This window comes from Empidonax traillii, unplaced genomic scaffold (genome assembly GCF_003031625.1).
Source record: "Empidonax traillii isolate 1590-97213 ecotype Southwest subspecies unplaced genomic scaffold, ASM303162v1 scaffold314:size1482489, whole genome shotgun sequence".
NCBI classification, from domain to species: domain Eukaryota; kingdom Metazoa; phylum Chordata; class Aves; order Passeriformes; family Tyrannidae; genus Empidonax; species Empidonax traillii.
This window is the reverse complement of record NW_020955507.1, coordinates 833195-839194: the sequence shown is the minus strand read 5'-3', so window position 1 is coordinate 839194 and position 6000 is coordinate 833195.

Genomic DNA, 6000 nt, shown 5'->3' with positions numbered 1-6000 from the left:
CACTAAACTTTTAAAACATGTCAGAAGATGGCTTCAGTTGTGATCACTTTCAGTATTCAATTTAATTCTCTTCTTATACAGCCTGTGAGGCTGCAGAAGTCTGACTTTACAGGTGCTATTGGGAAGAACAGATTTTCAAGACTATTCAACTATAAAAAAAAATCTTGTAGCATTTTTGTCAAATGTTACAGGTAGCAGATCAGAAAATACTTTTGTTATCATAGCACCTTAGATCACGAGATCAATGCTTGGTTTTAAATTACCATTCTTAGTTCAACCGTGGAACAAAAGCTTTATAAATTTATCCAAAGTATCTTCTAAATAAAGGATATATGATAAAGCAGTTATAGTAGAATTCAATTCTAAAAAATTAAGTTAATTATAGGGCAATTCACCATTTACTATATATCAATTCAGTAAAAAAAACCAAACAAACAAACAACCCAAAACCTACAAAAACAAAGCAGCTGAGTACATAGAACTCATTAGAGACTTACAAAGGGGCAATTTGCGCAGTCTTTTCTCTTTCATTGTTTCAGGATCCTGGAATAGATTGGAAATTAAAAAGATCTCCATTAAAAAGATCTCCATCTAGAGAAGAACTGCATGAATTTTGGTCTGTGGAATTTTGAAGAGCTATAATATTTTTGTTCTGAATTACTGTACTTGTGAAATGAAAAGGAGAATCATATTAAAGAACTTTACTAAAGCCCACAGATAAAATACTTAAAAGAAAATTTTGACTTTTTGAGAGGATTCTAAGCAAAATTACTAGAAATTTCAGGATCTGAGTTTTTCAAAATAGTGATTTGCTATGAAATTTAGGAAAAAAGAAAGTGGTGTTCTTTATAACTATCACAGCCGTGAGAAAGGGTAACTGTACGTTCATGGAAAAATGAGAAAACACATTTTGGGGAACAAGGTTTTGCTGGCACTCTATGATTGAAAGCATCCCTGCTGTACAAGGAATGCTATACCAGGGTCTGGCATAGAGCAAAGAGAAAAGATTTTTTTTTTTCATTACTAAAATCATTTTATATTTAATCCTCTTCCCCAAAAGCAGTTGCAAAAGATGGTGAAATACTGTAAGAAGCCGTTTTACCTCTCTGAAGAGTAAGATGGGCGTTGACAGTGAGAATATGTCAAGCAACAAATAAGGAAAGAATGACACTTTCTTGAGTCTGACAGAGTTTACAGAGAAGTGCTGTGGTTCACATTGACATACACAACATATTGTCTACACTTGGCATCCTGTCTGTTCTCCTTTCTGACACACTTGCCTGCTCATGAGAAACAGTGAATTAATTCCTTGTTTTGCATTGCTTGTGTGCATGGCTTTTGGTTTCCCTCTTAAACTGTCTTTATCCCAACCCAGGAACTTTCCAGCTTTCACTTTTTGATTCTCGATTCTCTCCATGATCCTACTGATGGTGGAGGAAGGGATGGAGGGAGAAAGGAAGGGAGGGAGGAAGGCAGTGAGTGAGTGAGTGACTGACTGCATAGTGCTTGGTTGCTGGCTGGGGTAAACCATGGCTACCTGACAGGGTAGGAAAAGAATTTAAGAAAAGTCACTGATGAAAGTTATCTCAAAAAACCACCTTTGTTTAGCCAACCAAACAACAGTTACTTTGAATTCTAAATAGCTAATTTTTGACCATCATCCCATTACTTCAATGTAAGAACATAACATTGGAAAATGGAGGGGGGATATGTGTTAGTGTTTTTGTCCAGCTATGGGTGCAACGGATTTTTTAAAAGTAATTACCATCCATCCAGTCTATGTACTGGCTTCTGTTTTCTTCAGGTAACTGTTTCTTTCCATTATTTGGAAACTAATCTGAAACCTCTCAATTTCCAACCGTTGTTTTGCTCCCTGTTTTGGCTTACAAACTTTCTCATCCGATGTCTTCCTCTGATCTATGCTGTGTTATACCCCTAGCACGGAGGCATCAGAACTGACATAATCTCTGTAATTTTTACATTAGAGTCTTAAATGTAAACTGGACTTTTCCTACAGTTGAAATAAATATCCTGGTCTACAGGATAAATAAATATCCTGAACTGCAGAAGCTAAGTCTGATTAGAATTCTGCTCTGAAACCATAAATTATTCAAAATGTGATGAATGATTTTTAAAATACCTGGATGACCAAGTGAGAATGGCATTGGTTGATTATATACTGTAGACACAATGTTATGGGTATTGGAAAGCCATAAGTGTTCAGGTATAAAATAGAAATATCAGACATTGTGTGAAACTTATTACTTTACTTTCAATTACCTACAGCATATAATAGTCTGCTTGGAAAGCTGGCAAATAGATCTGTTCGGAATGAAAATGTTTTCTAGTAATGTTTCCTCAATGACCTTTACATGCAACCATTAATCATCTCTCTGAATTGCTCTTTTGGGAGATAAAAGAATTTTTGCTGTGCACATCCTGATTACATCTCTATGCTTTAAATAGCTTTTGTTTTTCTTTTCTGAATGTTAAAAAGATGCTGAAAAACTATGTGGTCACTGTATTTCTCATATGTATGCAATATGAATTCTCAGGAACATTTCCTGTCTAGAGTTATAGAAGAAGCTATTGGCAAAACTTCATACATTTAATAAAACCCAAAATGCAAATCTTGCTGTCTGTGAAAACTTCTCATTCTGTGTGTCGTGGATTTTCTTTTGGTTTAATTGATAAATCATCAGTGAGAAGTCTATTTTTGTGGGAAAAGACCTAATACTACTTGTCAAGACTCTTTTCAAACGTGACTTACTTTAAATACTGTGTTACTGCTGTTCCTCAGCAGTGCTCTGGCCTCATTATATGAGGGTAGAGAAATGAAAAAAAGTCTCTATTCAATGCATAGGAGTCATTCAACACATCATTTTCCAATGAATGTATAAATACTAACAAACTGGAAAAGTACCCTAGTTTGTTTAATGTTTAATCTTAATAATGTGAGAGAGCTACAGTTTTTGTAATCTATCAGGCTATGAGCTTTGTACTTGGAATTTGTAAGGTGGGAGCCTAAAGGTATCAAATTTAGGAAAAGAAGAAATCATCTCTGCAATAAAAAATATGATCCTTCATATAGAACAAATTCACTTTCTTAAGACCCATTACACTCTTTGGAGCTGTGGGTTTTCTGTGAAGTGCTGGCTGTGCAGTCTTTACTTCTATAAATAATTCTATTTAGCTCTTTGGTTCTTAAATTTTAACACCTTACATTAAAATTCATTGTACTTCTGGAGGTGTAGGGGAAGACTAATGTATTGATTGTTTCTTGTTTCCATGCTTTAAGATGGAATTTATATTGCTGTTCTTTCCAGTAAGTCTCATTACTTCTAAATGTTTTTAGGCTTCAGATTATTTTTCTACTATAGAAGCAATTTTTTGGAACATAAAAAAATGGTATATGGTCAATATTTATAAAGTTTATATCAACATTGGACTTAGTTGTTGAACTAGAGAATTAGCAGACCAGCAAGTGGAGTTTTCCTCTTCCAGCATAAAGAATTCTTGCATATACCGTGTTAAGTGCACTCTAAATAGAGGGGGAAATAGCAGATAAATGACTTGCAATTTCCTTTTCTCCTGATTTTTTTTTCTTTTTTTTTTCTTTCCAGCTGGTTTGGATAGCAGGCAGAAAAAAGACTTGTGTAAGTTTTAATTGCAACTTACTTTCAAATATTGTAGATGCTATTAAGAATAAAAAAAAAGAGTATAAATAAATTTCAAACAAGTTACAGGAACGTATAGGGTTGGTAATACTCATTTCAGAATGAAGCAGAAACAGAACAATGTTTTAACTAAGCTTAAAGGAACTATATTGATGCAACTGAGAACAGAGAAAACCTTACTTCTCACAGACTTCTGAATTCCCAGATTAGCTGTATTGTCACTAGATAAAATCACAGATATGAATTGGACCACAATATTCCTGGAAAAAGCTCTACCAGGCTTCATTCATTCATTACAGGTGAACTGCATCCTTAGGGTGCAGGCAGCTGTGATTATTCAGTGCTAAGAAGGAATAAAAGTGAGCCTGACTCACTTCCCCCTCTTCTTTCCCAAGGGTGTACAGGTGCATTAAGAGATTTTTCTGATTCAGTGTAGTGCTACACTATCTTTTTTTCTTTCTCTCTCTTGGTCTGATGGAGTCAGTACTACCTGAACTACCCCTCGGTGGGGTTCTGCACACCCTTTTATAACATTCTTCTCACTGGTTTGTTGGTTGGTTTGTTTGGTTGGTTGTTGTTGTTGTTGTTTGGTTTTTCATGTTTTTTGTTCAGGAGAAACCAGACTATCTTGTACCAAGTCTGAAATATTCCCTTGTGCATGATTTTCTTTTTGCCAATATTTCTTTCTCTGTATGTAATACTAACATATCAAGACTCAATTTGTAGCAAGCACTCCCCCTAACTCTGTATTAGACAGATGGGTTGTCTTTTTTCTGTATGTGTTAAAGTAGGTATCTTTCTTTTAAAAACAATTGAATACAGGACACAAACATGCGAGAAATATACCATCTTACACACAGATTGAAAACTTAGCTTTTTCCATATGTTGTCATGTTCTAATACTAGGGATGACACAAATATTTCATGTTCTCAATTTGTCAGATCAGATTCCTCTGTTAGAACAGATTCCAGCTGTTTTCAAAAAAAGTGAGTTTTTTTCTTGCATCATCCATACTAATAATGATGAAGTATTTATTCTAGATTTATTATGTCTTATTTACTGAAAGTGAGTTTTATGTGATGTTCCTAGAAAAATGGAAAAGATGGCATGAACTTACAGTTTAAACTGCAGTGGTCCAAGTATGGACTCAGTACAAATGTATTCAAATGAAATCATCTTTGCTGATTCAGGGTCATGAAGAGTGGCTGCTCTCTGAGCTGAAAACTATTTGTGGAAATGTAAGGAGAAAAGAGTTCATGAGGTGTGCATTATCCGTAGCAACTTGGTCACATACAGTCCATTCACGTATGTGTATCTTACAAGTGACTCACCCCTGTGCTCATCTCTGGGTGTTGATGTAGATTTTCAGAATGACCGCAGTGGGTCTCCAGCTCAAGATTCTTGTAGAAATAGTTTATGTCACCAGTCAAGGAGACATAATTGTTGGTTATTAGAGCAATGTAAAAAACTGAGCCCCTCGCTGCAAAGCTACTTATAAAGAGCTTTTTTGCCTCTAGGTGACACTGTATATCTAATACTGTATTTGGTCTCCAAGCCAGAAATGCTGGTCCATCTACCCCTTTTCTTCTCATTGTAATTAAGAGTAGTTGCTGTCTGTTTCAAATAAGCATTCAGAACCCTGAAAGAAGTGAATAGAAGACTTCTGTTGTTATTCAAAACAATCAAAAAAAAAAAAAAAAAAAAAAAAAAAAAAAAAAAAAAAAAAAAAAAAAAAAAAAAAAAAAAAAGGTAAATCCGAAAGATAAAAGCCAGTGGTGCCATCATCATGGCTATTTAAATGCTTATTTACAGCTTGATCAACCCATTTTGGATTCATGCAGTAATTCCTGTTTCAGTTGACATTTCCTGACAATGCATGGGATGATGTGAGCCCGAATCTCCAGCATTTCTCTTTCTGAATGCATGTTTTTGGTCAGGCTTTAAAAAATTAACTTTGAGCCAAAAGCTGGCATTTAGGAGTAAAGACTATGTGTAAATATTCAAAACTTGTATTGAGAACAGATGAGTTGGGGGGATTTTGCTTTTGGGTTTCATGCATTTGTTTTTCCTAAGCTACTGGTTGCATATTAAGACAAAAGAAAAAAAAAAAACAAAACCAAAAGCAAACTCAAAGAGCCAACCAACCAAAAGGCCTCAATGAGAATATTTTTGGTGGGAATCGAGTGTCTAGTTCGAAATAATTGCTATTATAAAGGAAGCATTGAGCTTTTATTCTATAATGATGAATACAGTAGGTATATGGCCGTGATACAACTGGGGTGTAGGCTCACTGCTTATTTAGCTTCTTAGATAAGAACAGAA